Source organism: Helianthus annuus, chromosome 5, assembly GCF_002127325.2.
Source record: "Helianthus annuus cultivar XRQ/B chromosome 5, HanXRQr2.0-SUNRISE, whole genome shotgun sequence".
In the NCBI taxonomy this organism is placed as follows: domain Eukaryota; kingdom Viridiplantae; phylum Streptophyta; class Magnoliopsida; order Asterales; family Asteraceae; genus Helianthus; species Helianthus annuus.
In genome coordinates, this window is record NC_035437.2 from 49,970,450 (window position 1) to 49,977,761 (window position 7,312).

Here is a 7,312-nt window from a genome sequence, read left to right on the forward strand (position 1 = left end):
GAAGCCCTGTCTGATTGTCTCCACGTGCTTGTAAACTGATATATAATCAATAAAGGAGACGTTAAAGTGTGAAATCAAGCTTAACGAAGACTAATTCAATGAATTCCGCCTCTGGATTAGTCTAAGTGCTCTTCTGAACGACTCATCGGGTCAGCAGACGATCCTACACTCAGACTACTTAGTCGAGGGTAACGTCACCGCCAAAAACGGGGCCTACCATAATTTGCATTAATAACTTAATTCATTATCTTCCAATAATCCAACCCTTTAGGATTGTATCCTTGCTGACTCAAACTACTAGGTTGAGGGTAACGTCGCCTTCAAAAGAGGGGCCTACTACAATAACTAAGATAATCTCTTAAACAAGTGCAAAAGTGCGAAAATAATCAAAGGTTATACTAATACACGAGTTGGATCCAAGTGATTCATCTTGTCTATCTGTTTTTATTTTTATTTTATTTTTCAGCATTTAGTTAGTTTTTATTTTCTTAGTTTAACAACCTTTTCTAACTTTTTCATTTGATTAGACGTTGAGGATAAACCGGTACTAAAAGCTCTTGTGTCCTTGGACGACCTCAGTATCTTACCAACACTATACTACGTCCACGATTGGTGCACTTGCCCATATGTGTGTTTAGTGTTAGTAAATATCGTGTTTTATAAATTTAAAACTTGGCTAAAAGTGTAAAAAGGGCTTAAAATATACATCAAAAATATACTATACTTCGCACGCATCAAGTTTTTGGCGCCGTTGCCGGGGACACAAGGATTTTAAGAAAGTTAGGAATCAACGGCTTAATCATATTTTTGTTTTTTTTAATTTTTAGGATTTTTCTTAGTTTTTTTTTTAGCTTCTGCAGAGCTCAGCACGGGCCGTGCCTGGTCGGACACGGGCCGTGCCCAACGTTGTTACTGGCAGTTTTTAGTTTTCCAAGTTACAGACGGCTGACCACGGGGCCGTGTCGGTGCAACACGGGGCCGTGTCCAACTCTCCAGTAACTGGGATCTAGAAAACAATCACTGTAACTCCGACCACGGGCCGTGTTCACTGAGCACGGGGCCGTGGTGAACCTTCTGACGAGCATTCTTTTCTGTTTTTATTGCAGGACTTGGAACCAGACGTCACCCCTACGTAGTGTATGAGCTCCAGTTCTAATAAGGACATAAAAGAACCTCTAGAAGAACCCGAACGCTTTCTCAGAAAAAGACTAAAAGCCAAGAACCAAGAGAAAGTTTCGGGGAATCCACTTCCAATGGCGGACCAACGTACCCTCATGGATTATCTACGACCCACCGTAGGTAACCTAGGCACCGCTATCAACGCACCAAATGTTGAAGCCAATAACTTCGAACTTCGGCCGCATTTGATACAAATGCTCCAAAACTCCGCAACCTTCCATGGGCTTGCGGACGAGGATCCCCATCTACATATTACTAATTTCTTAGAAATATGTGATACTTTTCGGATCAATTGAGCATCAAATGACGCCATCCGCCTTCGAATGTTTCCTTTTTCATTAAAAGACCGAGCAAAAGCTTGGCTCAACGCCCTCCCAGCTGGATCGGTAAACACCTGGGATGAACTAGCCCAAAAATTTCTATATAAGTATTTCCCTCCCGCTAAAACGGCTAAATTAATGACTGAAATTAATACATATTCACAAGAGGATGGGGAATCCTTATATGAAACTTGGGAAAGTTCAAGGAGCTATTACGAAAGTGTCCACATCACGGCCTTGCGATATGGCAACAAGTATCCACCTTCTATAATGGGTTGTTGCCACACACAAGGCAGACACTTGATTCTAGCTCCGGGGGACTTTTAGGTAATCGCCGCCCGCATGAAATATATAACCAAATTGAGGAAATTGCTCAAACCAATTTTCAGTGGCACACTCCCTGAGGCAATAAATCTATTGCTCCGGGCGCCCATAAGGTTGATGAAAGCACTTCTTTACAAGCCCAAATCGAGGCTCTCTCTTCAAAAATTAAAAAATTGGAAATGACAAAAACAATCTCGGTTATGGCTTGTGAAGGGTGTGGTGGGCCACATGAAAATTGGAGTTGTATGAAAGAAACAGACGATCAACAAGAGTCGGTTAGCTACATTGAAAATAGACCTAGGCCGTCGGGTCCTCCAACGGGCACTTACAACCAAGGATGGCGAAACCACCCTAACCTTGGTTGGAGAGAGCCCGGCAATGGTGGTAACCAACAAGCCCAACGAACAAACTTTCAACAACCAAGAAATGAGTCACAAAATTTCACTCAACAACAAGGTGGACGAGAAAGGCTTGAAGATACTGTATCTCGCCTCATCTCCGACACTGAAAAGAAAAACTCGGAAAGGTTTCTACAATTAGAATCAAATTTTAGAAACCAACAAGCTAGTATTCAAAACATAGAAAAACAATTAAATCAACTAGCTCAAAATTTTTCCGAGAGACCACAAGGTGCATTACCAAGCAATACCGAAACAAACCAGAAGGCGTAAGTTCATCTCATCACTTTACGAAACCGCACCGTGGGGCCTGCGGAAGCACCACCGCCGACAGAAGAGACTGTACCCCCGCCTCTGCAAGAGAAGAACTCCCCTCCATCATCAGAGCCTACCAAGGCTCCTCGAGTTCCGTACCCCGGTAGGTTAATTCGTCAAAAGACCAATGAGGAATTCGCAAAATTCGTAAGTCTATTAAAACAATTGCATGTCAATATTCCTTTTATCAATGTCCTAACCCAAATGCCCAAATACTCTAAGTTCATGAGGGACTTCCTCACTCATAAAAAGAAAATTGAAACCTTGCAATTAGTTAACTTAGGCGAAGAATGCTCTGCCCTCGTACTCAATAAACTTCCCCAAAAGAAAATCGATCCATGAAGCTTCACGATTCCCTGCTCGATCGGGGACTCCCCCGTTCATAATGCACTAGCCGACCTTGGGGATACCATTAACCTCATGCCTTCATCAATGTTTAAAAGACTCGGCCTAGGAACAACGAGTCCTACAAAAATAAGCATACAACTTGCTGATCGATCCGTCAAATTCCCGCAAGGTGTCATCGAAAACGTCCTAGTAAAGGTAAACAAATTTGTCTATCCGGCAGATTTTGTCATACTCGATATGGAAGAAGACACCGAAGTCCCCCTCATACTAGGGAGACCATTTCTCGCCACCGCACAAGCAGTGGTAGACATGAATGACGGAACGCTCACCCTAAGGTACGGAGATGATGAAGTAAAATTCGGGGTTGGGAAGAGAATAGAGGACGACGACCCGGTCAACTACATGAAGGTTATTGATTCGAGTTTGGATGCTGCTCTCCGACGGTGCAACATGGGATGCCAAACATCCCACTCAGAAAATATATAACCTCACATTGGGTCTAGCCAAGGACCCTTATAAACATGGCGCACCACGGAGGCATTCCGCGGAACTATCCTTAGTTTAGTTTAATCTTTTAGTTTTAATTTGCAGAAATAAAACACACTCATGGTGGTAAAGGATGAAAAGGGGAACGAGAACCATGACCCCATGCACAAGAACAAGGCAACCGGACATCAGTTTCTCCAATACAGAAGGTTCAACACGGGCCGTGTCCAACCAACACGGCCCCGTACTGAACCCCCTGCAGAAAAACGCCCTGTTCAGGTAACTGGACACGAGCCGTGTTCACCCGACACGCCCCCGTGTCCAGGCTTCTGTTTCTTTTCTTTAATTTTCGTTACTGGCACCTGAACACGGGGCCGTGTCCGGTCCCCACGGGGCCGTGTCCGGACTGCCAGTAACATAAAATCTTTGCTTTTAACACCATATTACACATCTAATCAACCTAAAAATTTATTTTTGGGACACATTGAGGACAATGTGTAATTTAAGTGTGGGGGGGAAGATAAAACCTTGAAATTTTGCAAGTCCTAATAACAAGCCTTACACAAAACTCTATTGGAACCGCTAAACACCCCAAAAATATACATTAGTACTTAAAAAGGGTTAGCTTTATGCCTTATTTGATGTAATTTATATGTTGCATTTTACACACATCAAATACCACCACACTTGAACTTTTGCTTGTCCTCAAGCAAAACTCTTTAATATGTGGCTTACACTCCCAAATGGAATGGGTAGAAGAGAAGGTTTTGTCTTGTCATAGAGTGTTAGGAATCCAAGATCTTTTTGGGTTTTATTTTTATTTATTTACAATCCTATTCGTTATGATTTGTTCAGAACGTTTTATAGGAGAAATTACTTATTTGGGCATAACATGCCTTTTTTAAAATTCCATTTATATACAAGTTCACATACCTCACGGGAGAAATCACTCACACTCGGCCGAATGTGTATTTTTAGTGAATCACTCGAGAGCGGCATGGAACTTATTCCTACCATAAGCTTGCCAAGCAATCAATCCTCCTCCTTTTTAACTTGTTACCTTTGTAAATATCAAGAGGACTTTTTTGGGCAAAGGCTTTGGGCTAAAGGTGGGTGAATGGGTTAGTAGAAAAGGGCAAAAAGCGTAAAAAGCGTCGGTTTTCGTAAAACATTTTGTTTTAGTGGCTTTTTATATTTTTTTGTGAAATATTTCTTCAAACAAGCTTTTTGTTTTAAGAGCTTTGTTTGTTTATTTCAAACTTCATCATCATTTTTTTAGTCACACGAAAACCGAGCTTGTTACTAAAATAAAGGGTAAAAATAAAAAGGGTTTTGGTGGGTAAAAGGATTTTAGGGTAAAGAAATGAAAGGTTTAGGCTCAAAGGGGTTAACTAGGGGGATTTTGGGTAGGTGGTAAAAAAAAATTGAAAAATAATGGTGTAGAAAGAAAAATGGTTAGTCCTAATGCCTCCATCATTTACTTACTTTGGTTTAAGTTGGTAAGGACCGGGAATTAATTGTCGTGGCAAGTTCTAGAGTCGTAAGAACCAAGTGGCTATTCACACAAGAAACGAAAAATGAGCATTTAGTCTAAAGATGTGTATTTGTATGCTCAATAAAGGCTCAAAACTCACTTGTTTTTTGTGGGAATGGGTTTTTCTATGTGAACAAGTATATATAATCAAATTTTAACTTAAGCTTGTCATGCCGTTTCGTAATTTTCGTATGTTGGTTCTTTTTATCACGACGCTATTGGTTATAAACTTGTAAAAATATAACCTTATTAATCTTATAATTCCCAACGTAAACTTTAGACAAGTAAAGAAAAATTGAAAATTTTGAAAACATTTGGGGTGATTAGCGGTTCCAATAGAGTTTTGTGTAAGGCTTGTTTTTAGGACTTACAAAATTTCAAGGTTTTAGCATCCCCCCACACTTAAATTACACCTTATCCTCAATGTGTCCCAAAAATAAATTTTTAGGTTGATTAGATGTGTAATATGGTGTTAAAAGCAAAAATTTATGTTACTGGCAGTCTGGACATGGCCCCGTGGTGACCGGACACGGCCCCGTGTTCAGGTGCCAGTAACGAAAATTAGAGAAAAGAAACAGAAGCCTGGACACGGGGGCGTGTCTGGTGAACACGGCCCGTGTCCAGTTACCTGAACTGGGCATTTTTCTGCAGGGGGTTCAGCACGGGGCCGTGTTGGTTGGACACGGCCCGTGTTGAACCTTATGTAATGGAGAAATTGATGTCGGGTTGCCTTGTTCTTGTGCATGGGGTCATTTTTCTCGTTCCCCTTTTCATCCCTTACCATCATGAGTTTTATTTTGGACCATTCAAACTTTAAAAACCATCATTTCATTGCAATCATAGAGAGATCTTTCATAGTCCTAAATTCATATTAAACTAGATATGCAAACAAAGAAATATTAAACCATGGAGTTCTAGCCTATACTTTATTTTAATTAGCAAAATTTCCAAGAAGCTACTAATCTTGGTTAGACAAGGCCTTCTAGAACTCCTTCTTCCAGGTGCGGCTTTCCTCACATGTCGGCGAGCCACTCCTCCACGTCCCTTGGAAGGAGAAAAGAGGGCTCATTGGCATTAGTTTGAGGAGTTTCAATTTCCACCAGGATCTCTTGTTGGTGCTCTACGGGAGGTTCCGCCAGAAAGTCTTCCCACCCGGTAGGGTTGTTAATTCCGAGTGCCAGGTTCCAATCCTGTTGTGGGAGGACTGCTTCAATCAGGGGTGCTACAAGAATATTTAACCTCTGGTGCAAGAGGTTAATTTCTTGGAAGCTGTTTTCGAGTCCCACCGTAAGATCGTTAATACGGTCGATTAGGACCTCCTCTACTGACGTCATTTCGTCGAGAGCCTCCCTTAATGCTATCACATAGTGCACAAGCATAGCTTCAACGGAGGGCCTCCTTCCTCTGCGGCTGTTTGATGAATGCACAGAAGATGTTTCGCTGCTTTCACTCGACATTCTACGAAAAATAAACTGAAAAATAGTTTATTTGATGAAACAGTGACCGGACACGGCCCCGTGCTCGTTGAGCACGGCCCCGTGTTCATCTTTCTGCAGAATTTTGGAGCAAGGAAACTCGAAATTTTAAGTTATTTTCTGAACTTGTGGGGCCTTTTTAAACATTAATAACTTAAAATAATGTTAAACAACATATTTTTACCAAGATTCCTTGAACAAAACTCATTAATCCTTACCACAAAGTTTGAAGAATTCAAACTTTTAATGGTAGTTCTTAGAGAAAGATGGAGAAGAAGGAAATGGCTAAAAGAGGAAAGGACAAGATGGGTTGTTGGAATCTTCTTTTAGACTTACCTAGGATAGTTGAGAGAAGATTCCTTCAAATCTCTGTCCCAAGTTGGTCCAAATGTGTAGAATTCTTGGCTGCATTTATAGAAAACGACAGCATCCTGGGCACGGCCCCGTGTCCGTTGGACACGGCCCCGTGTGCAGGTGGAGTCCTGACACAGTTTGTCCGTATTCTAACGTACTGATCAGAAGGGAATCTTTTGGTGAAAACGGGGGCGTGTTGGCTGGACACGGCCCCGTGTCGAGGGACTGTTTTATGAAGTTGTCTTGTTTTTTAAGGAACTCACTAGTATCGGGTGGCTCCTGATTGGTTGGAACAACCCCAAAGTGCCTAAGATACCTTAATTGTCCTAGACTAAGGCGAGAACGCAAGAGGTTGTCGGTGAGGGTAATTCCTATTTTCATTCTAGGTGGACAAGTCCAACCCTTTCCCGGGCTCTCGTTAAAGAAGGTGTATGCCGAATCGCTCAGGTCTATGTATGCACCGAACGAGGTTGATGGAGAGTCCTTCACGGCACAATCGGCACAGGGACGACTATCGTCCAAGTCTTCGCTAGGAGTGAAGGTATTTTTGAGAGCAACGAGGTTGTCGGAATGCGACCC

The 7,312-nt window shown here is 42.0% G+C and overlaps 1 non-coding gene across 1 annotated transcript; it reads right to left on the reverse strand.

Moving 5' to 3' along the window:
• Positions 1-1,631: 1,631 nt before the first annotated feature.
• Positions 1,632-1,737, reverse strand: LOC118492840. The gene has a single exon (XR_004894841.1). It is a non-coding gene; the product is annotated as a small nucleolar RNA R71 (small nucleolar RNA).
• Positions 1,738-7,312: the final 5,575 nt, after the last annotated feature.